Raw genomic sequence first — 9,096 nt, forward strand, 5'->3', positions numbered from 1 at the left:
TTTTTTTTTTTTTTTTTTTTTGACAAAGTTCATGTTTTGCATCTTGCATAGCAGGTTGTCCATGAGATCAAGGCTTCCAACAAGATGGAAATTGGAGCATTGTGGATCCCTGTTCATTGCCCCAGTATTGGGATGTAGGACCTGGGCTAAGCAGCAGCTCTAAAAGCCAGGATTCCCATAGGCCTCAGGCAAGATGGCTGCCATTATCGTGGGTGATAAGTCATTCCCTTAAGTGCATCCTGTAACACATGCTTTCACACCTATGTTGTCATCCTATAGAGCCTCCACTCTTTCCTTAAGGCTCTGGTTCTTAGATGTGAGCCCGTAAGAGACTACAACTGGTAGTGCTGGTGCTAATGATAACTCTGGTGCTGGGTGTCCAGTATGGTAGCCTGAGATGCAGCTGGCTCCTGAATCTCTGACTTTGGGTTAAAACAACTTAAGCTGCATCGTACATAGCATTCAATAAACTGGGTATGATGATGCATGCCTTCATTCTAGCATTTAGGGGGAGGGAGGAACTAAGGTAGTAGAGCAGCCAAGAGTTTGGGACTAGTCTCAGCTACATAGTGATCTCCAGGTCAGCTATCCCAGGCTCCAGAGAAAGATCGGTATCAAAGTAAGACCGTTTCAAATGACCAAAGAAACAAACAAGCATACATGTGTGCACTCACGTACACACACACCACAACACACACACACACACACACACACACACACACACATCTTGACGATACCTTGGAAATAAAATAAATAAGCTCATTACCTTGTATACATTACACATTGAAATGATAATGTGCTAACATTTTGGTTGTAATGGGTCAACTACAAAAATGTATATTAGTTTCATATATTTTCTTTTAAAAATTATTATTAGCTAGTACTAGGGGTGGACCCCTGGTCATCCTCTTTAGAAAGCATAGGTTCTAGTGCTGAACTACACTCTGGCCTAACTCTTTCTTTCTAATGCATTATATATATATATATATATATATATATATATATATATATATATATATATATCATTAGAAAATTATATATATACACATATATATAATTTTTTAACGAAGCCAATAGAAACTAAAGCCACACAGCTATTCTGCATGTATTTGTGATGAACATGGCTTCTTTAGAACTTAACTCTACTACTAGTGCATGGTGGAGCTATTAAACACGATGTGAAATGAAGCTAAATGCCAACGGTTTGCGTGTGGAGCTGTGATTGGTGCCTTTCTTTAAAGCTATAGTCTTTCCTTAGTGGTTAATATATTGTCCCTTTTTATTCTCTCTCTCCCTTCATCTCCCTCTCTTCTTCCTTCCTCCCCTCTCTTTTTCTCCTCTCTATATAGACCAGGCTGGCCTTGAACTCTGAGACCCCCCTGCCTCTGCCTCCTGAGTGCTGAGATTAAAGGTGTGAGCCACCACTGCCCATTGTTCTCTGTTTCAAACATGTATGGTTGCTTAGTATTAGAGGTCAACATGGTAAGCCCAAAGCATTTTTCCTTCTTGTTCCTGCTCCATACTTTGAGTGTGCCCATTCTCTCCAGCTCAGCGGGACGGATGGCCGGCCTTGGAGGAAAGGCAGCTTGCTGACTTTGGTGTTAAGCTGGAGTTACATAGAGTATGCATTATGGAGAATGTAGAGGTTGGGTCTCAGAATTCTAAGTGGCCTTAAGTTAAACTCTAAATCATCCCCAGTGACTTAACCATGGATTCAAAAATCTGTCTCTCGGAAGTAAAACATTGATTGGGGGCAAGTTATTAATAATCATCTGTTAAATGTGGTAATGTAAAATAAAGCTGGGGTTTTAATTAGACGTGCAGAAATAGCAAATTAGAGAACTTTAAGTCTGGATTTGTTAGACTGTCAGAGAGTGAGACAGGATCTCATGAGTTAAATGCAGGTTTTCAGAGAAGTGGTCTCCTGGAAGCCAGGAGCGAAGTTGAAGTGGAAGGATGAGAATGAATAGCACCTAATCTTCTCTTCTGCCCAAGCTTCCCGCATGGAGGCTCTGCCTGGTACATCCCTTGCCTTGCCCAGGGCGTGCTCTCCCAGTAAGACCATTGGGCCTGGTGGGAGTGCTGGAGGAGGACTGCTGGCCAGGACGATCTGGGAGGAACCTTCAGAAGGGATAGAGGCACTCGATAGAGGCTGTGGTTTTAGGGGAGTTGCTTCTTTGTTTAATTACTTTTTTGAATGTATTAAATTTCTCTCCCCAGAAGACTCACAGATTTGAGATGAAATTATTATTATTATTATTATTATTATTATTATTATTATTATTATTATTTTAGAGCAAAAATCTGACTCAGTTGACTTGACCATGAATGTGTGACTGAGCAGGGGGGAAAAGGTTACTCTGGTCACTCTCTGAAGGTAAAAATGAAAACACTTCTGTTTGTCCCAGGCCACCACTTTTACTTCTTTTGCTGTGGGGGGTAAAGTGCCGGAAGGATTGAGGAAAAGTTGGGAAATTGGGCAAACATTGCTGCCTGCACACTACAGCACTGCGTACCATTGTCCTTGACAACTGACCTTCTCCTTGTCAAAAATGGACTAAAAAGTACCCCCCCCCCCCGCCTGGATCAAACTCTAATCTACAGAGAGACACAATGGGATTTTATAAATATCAAAGCTATTAAACACACTGGCACCTGAAGCAGCTAAGTGCTTTCTATCATATTTTGAGCTCTCTGAAAATAAGAGAGTCGGTGCTGACATCTGTCTGCTCTTCCATAAAGCACACAGCACTGTGAGCCTGAGGAAGGAAGTGTGATAGTTTGTTCTTGTGTCCCAACAGCTACAAACCACTGCACTTCTATGAGGGGCTTCTTAGGGGAACACAACTGGCTTTGTGCCATCCGTTGACTGTCCAGAGGGTAAGAGAAGTTCTACCAGGAAAATCCATGTTCTGTTTTGTGTCCTTGTTTCTAAGTGCAGCGGGTAAGGACAGCCCGTTAATAGAAGCATAGTGATGGTTACTGCAGAGACAACGGCACAGCAAGAAAGCATGTGTCTCCTGTTTTCCATGTACTTCTGCCTTGTTGCTCGCTCACTTGATTGCTTGCTCACTCACTCAGTACATTTACACAGAGTGTCTAGCTTGTGCTAGAACCCTTTACTGACCTTCGGTCTTGTGGCTATGGCTTGAACAGCATTTGACTTCGGGAAGGGTTCAGCCCAACTGGGGAGATATTAAGAACAAAAACTTAGAGCTTGCTGACATGAGCAATGGGAAAAATTAACAACAGTAGACTAGGAAAGGTGCTATATGGTAGTATGCAATAGTACATGCCCTGGGACGAAATAAGCACGTTTATATGTAAGGCTAGGGAGCCAGCTTCCCTGCTGAGATGACTTCTGATGGAGGGCTTAAAGATTAAAGGTACAGTGAGAGAGCTGTCTGGTAGAGGAGATAGCATATGCAGACAGTCATCCCTCAGTGTCCGTCCATGGGGTAGCTGCTAGGCGCTTCTGCAGATACCAAGACCTACGATGAGTGCTCTAGTTCCTTCTGTAAACCAGTGTACTGTTTTACAGAACACGTTAAATCATCTCTAGACTGTGAATGGTACTGTGGGAACGCTGCTGGGAGTAACAGTCACCTGCATTGCTCTGTGAATCAAGACAAGGAAAATGTGTGGGGGCTGGAGCGATGGGGGCTCAGCGGCTAAGAGCACCTGTTGATCTTGCACTTGTGGATCTGGGTTCGATTCCCAGTACCCACATGGTAGTTTACAACTATCTCTAACTCTATTTCTGGAGAACCAATGCCCTCTTCTGACCTCTGTGGGTCCCAAGCACACATGTGGTATATATATAGGCAAAACACACATAAAATAAAATATTTTAAAAATTTAAAAATAAAAGTACATGTACAATTCAAAAACATTCTCAGGCTGCTGATAGAAGGAGAGAGAGAATATGAATACTCAAGTACTCAAGTACAATGATCAGGTCTCTGCTGAAATTCTATCTACCAATGTTCACTGGCCAAAGGAAGTCTCACAGACAAGACTAGAATGAAGTAGGGAGAGACAGATTTTTTAATACACACACACACACACACACACACACACACACACACACAAGAATGAAGAATATGGCAGTCACATTGCAAAGGCTGCACAGGTAAGGATGGGATGAATTTGTGGCAAACTACACACGATCAGGAAGAGCACCGGCTAACAATCAATCTAACATGATGAGCAAAATGCAACCAGGCATCAGACCGGGTCAGAACTGCCCACTGGAACAGCGTGCAAGGCTTTAAGATCAAGGATGAGAAAAACAAATTGAAATTCCCAAAAGAATGTTGAGCAGCAACATTCATATTTAATAAAAATGTTAATTTAGCTAAAGGAACAGAGAAAAAGAGAAACATCAGGTAATAAAACAATGGACCCTCTAAGCAAATGAAGCAGTCACGATATTGCAATTCTTTATTTTTGGCTTTTCAAGACAGAATCTTAGTAGGTAGTCTTGACTGTCCTGGACCTCATTCTGTAGTCCAGGCTGGCCTTGAACTCACAGAGATCCACCTGCCTCTGCTTCTCTAGTGCTGGGGTTAAAGGCGTGTACCACCACTGCCCAGCTCTAACAATATATTTTTAATGATATATGAAATTAATAAATTTATAAAACTATTCTTGGCATTTCTCAACCAGAAAATATGAGCCCAACAATCTATAATTTTTGAAGAAAGTAATCATAACTTTATTTATTAGATTTATGTAGGCTCCTGCATGCAACACATTAAGGTCATAAAACTTTCATATTGAGACATTCGTAAGATTGTCTTTTCTTGATAATTTATATCACACACATTTTGGGCATCGTACACCTACTTAAATATCTACAAACAAAATGGGGAGTTTTAAAAGCAAGTGAATCAAAACATGAAAGAAAACCATGTCTTCAAAAAACTGAAATAGATTCACAGTTTATATATGTATATATATCTTAATTGTATGAAAGACAAAGTTCTGCATTTGCCATCAATTGAAAAGGCAAGGTAACCTGAGTGTGGCGGCTCTCACCTGTGCTCAGGAGGCAGAGGCAGGATCTCAGGCTTTAGGCACATCCTCCATCCCTGAGCTTTTACATCACCACAGCAGATTCCAGTGAATACTTCTTCTTGACATGCGGAGGCAAGCATGGGGAATGGCTTGGCTGCGGCACCATCTTTACACCCAGAACTGCTTACCACTGAGCATCTTCAGGTGAAAAGTAAGCTTCTGCCTCACATCTATTGCCTTTCAGCCTACTGTCATACTCGCAACCAAGCCTCAGCCCACGAGTACGCGGAAGGCACATTAGTTTAATGAAGAAAGTACATTGCAACCTTGCTTGTAATGCCCATCACCCATGTGATATCCCTGTTGAACTCACACTGTGGATGGTCTAGAATGAACACCTCTACCTAAGCCAAGAAAGTAGAGCTAGTCCTTTGGATGCTGTACTTGAAATCTTAGCTAATACAATAAGACATGGGAATGAGTAATAGGTATGAGAATTTTAAAGTGACAGGAGAACTGCCCTACTTACAGGTGACATGACATCCTATACTGGACTTCATAAGTTATTAGCATCAAATGTTCTTTAAACTTAATCCTAGACCAACAAAGAAATCATCTTGATTACAAAAATAGATAAAATGTCTCTATAAATAAGTGGTGACAGGTTATTGAAGGAAATGAAAAATACCCGACATGTTAATTAGGATGTTTTTACATGTATGTTAACATATTCAGCAGGAAATGTCTTAAAGAGTATTTTTAGATCTAGGTCTAGAGCCTTTTCCTGGCATTCATGAGATTCTGAGTTCTATCTCAATCGATGTAAGATCAATCAATCAATCATCAATCAATCAATCAATCAATCACTAATGTACACACAGTCTGATGGCCCAGCAGGTAAACATGGTGGCCACCCAGCCTGATAACCTAGATTCAAATTCTGGAACCGACATGGTGAAAGGAGAGAGCTAACTGCTGTCCCCTAATCTCTAAATACATACACATGCATACATACAAAAACATAAATAAGTAAGTGGAACTGTTTTGCATATCAAGAAGTCTAATCTAACTTATTTGGGTCCAGAATCAGTTACTTTGGCAACTCAGCTATGCTATCAAACTGTCAAGCTGTTTCCAACTTTATTCTCTGTCACTCCAGCATGGCTTTATCTCCAGATCTGTCCTCCCAGCAGGGTGGACTGCATATGGAGTCCTCATCACATGGATGCTATTGTCATGCAGCTACTCAAATTTAAGCCTTTCCTATAAAACTCTCCTAGTGTCTCACCGCCCTGGTTTGAGTCTGTCATCAAGAGGCATCGAAGAGTACCTCAGACCTGTACAGTATCTATTCAGAGAGAAGAGTTTCCTGCCAGTAAGAAGAGGGCAGAGTAGAGTGGTTGATGTGGGGTAGACAATCCCCAGACCCTGCAAATAAGAGATGAAGGACTCATTGTCACTGTCAACTCTCTGTAATCTATGACTCAAGTCTAATTGCAGCCAATAAGTGGAACGGGATTTCCTCAAAGATGTTTATAGTAAAATTACATATGAGAACAAAGGGCCAAGAATAGCTAGGACAGTTCTTTAGGGGGAAATGAGGGGCACTTGATCTAATGGAGATCAAACATCTTGAAGAGCCATGCTGGTTCATGGTAGGGCTTTTGAGCAGGACACAACAGGCACAGAACCACAAATATTTGAAAGTTGGCTTGTGACAGAGGTGGCATTATCTTATTCCTTAGGTCAACGTTTCTGTGATGGCTAATCCTGTTTGTCAGTTTGACACACCTGGGAAGGGGAAACCTCAGCTGAAGAATTCCCTATACCATGTTGCCCTGCAGGCGTAACTGTGGGGAATTTTCTTGATTGCTATTTGATATAGAAGCACTTAGCCCACCACGGGTGGTACCATCCTTAGGCATTTTGGCCTGGGCTATATAAAGTATCAGAATATAAATCCAGGAGCAACCAGGAAGCAGTATTTCTCCATATTTACTGTATCCAGCTCCTGCCTTAAGCCTTGGCTTCCCTTCAGAATAGGCTGAAATCTCTAAGAAGAGACAAACCCTTCTCCCCACCTTGCTTTGGTTTGTGTTTTATCATTGCAACAGAAAGCTAACTGGGAGAGTTTCGCAAAGAAACACAATAGCCAAACCTTTGACTCCACTGATCAGAATGAAAATCTCACGCACTCTTCCCAAACTTCAAAATACTGTTGTTCTCCCATGGGCTGTGAGTTCTAGGACTGCCCCAGACCCCTGCCAGAAAGGAAATGCATTTTGAACGCAGCTACCTCAAGCTTTCCTTTCGATGAATGACACATTGCTTCCGCTGCTTCAACCCATATTTCATTTCCTCCCAGGATTTGGAAATGGACACCAATCTCTTGTTCCCAGTTCCCATTCAACTGGGTTAAGAGTCACTGTGGGAGGGATGGAGAAGTTACAAAGAATTCAAACCAGAATGCTGGCAGGGCCAGGTCTGTCTTTTATATTGATTGTTGGGCCACGAGAAGAAGGGATACAAAAGCAAAATAACAGATAATCCTACCCTCAAGGGCTTAAAAACTTACCTGAATGGATTGTGAATACATCCAGTAAGAAGAACAAGAAGCCATGCTTGCTGGCTGGCAAAACAAAAGCCTGGGAACTCAGGGAGGGGAGCAGGGAGAGGGTCTTGCTTCACGGAAGCTGATAGGGAAGAGCTGAGGACTGGGCTTGGCCAGTTTACTAGCACTTTGGAGCTCAAATTTCTTTTTAATTAATTATTTGGTGTGTGCAAGTGTGTGTGTGCGTGTGTGTGTGTGTGTGTGTGTGTGTGTGTGTGTGTGTACATGCCACAGCATATGTGGAGATCAAAGAACAAGTTCTAGGAATCTGATTCTTCCTCACATCTTGTTGTGGCAGGATCTCTTTTGTTCCCTCAGAGTGACATACTCCAGGCTGTCTGGCTTCTGAGGTTCCAGGTGATTCTGTCTTCCACCTCTCTAGAGCATCCCTAGGGTTATAGACGCACACCATCGAACCCAGTATTTTATGTGGGTTCCAGAGATCAAACTCAGCTAGTCAGGATTGCACAGCAAGAGACTTCACCTGCCGAACTTCATGCCATCCTCGAACTGGAAATCTTACCTGTAAGAGTGGGATAGTGTCCATTCCTAGCTCCCAAAGCTGTTCTAAGAATTAAGTGATGTGTCTCGGATCTCTGAACTAGAATGCTTACTTAGACCAACAGTAAAATGAATGACATTGGCTTCTTTGCCACTTGTCAGTCATACGTTCTTCGTGACCCCTTTACAAGTGAGGGATGAAGCATCCAGTCTTCCCACTGGAAGGAACATAGGACACATTCTTCATCCAAGTGGTCATCTTGTCTCTAACTGTCCACTTTCCAGAACTGCTTCACTCCTCCATTGTAAGGTTCCTTCGTCTGCTGCTGGGCTGCAGGAATTTGTTATCTGTGGGGATGAAGTCAGACTGCTTCCCGCCTCACCTCTGTCTATAGTTTGATCTGTTAGAGCCACACAGAATGAACTCACTCCCTTCCCATTTGACAGCATTGTGGGAGTTGACAGAGAGCTGTCAGGGATCCTCCACTGTATCAGATTCACAGGTGTTGGAACTGCCCCTTTCATGACATGGCTTCTGGTACAATTCACTAACCCAGTGTCCTTCCCGGTTCTTTCACAACTTCATCAGTATATCCTCTTTAAGATGAGGGTGCTACCTTGCCATCCCCCACTTCTAAACAGAGAAAGTGTAAATGTTCGAGAGGGAGGCATTTGGTATAGTGACATGAGGGAGGTGACCATTCTCCAATGAGGAAATGATTTATCCTACAATGCAAGGGAAAATCGACTGCAGGGCCTTGCATGTTCTAGGCAGCCTATTTATTTCTGAGCCCCTAGCCCCAGTGCCTGGTTCATGAGTGCAGAATGCAGGTGCATACACCTCACTTTAGACAGCTCTTTCCATGTAGCTCCTTGAGGCATGCAAAATAAAAAAAACTAACTAATAAACAACAACAACAACAACAAAAACAATCAACCAACCAAACCTTCAGGGATCTATAGCA

Source organism: Mus pahari, chromosome 2 (assembly GCF_900095145.1).
Source record: "Mus pahari chromosome 2, PAHARI_EIJ_v1.1, whole genome shotgun sequence".
In the NCBI taxonomy this organism is placed as follows: Eukaryota; Metazoa; Chordata; class Mammalia; order Rodentia; family Muridae; genus Mus; species Mus pahari.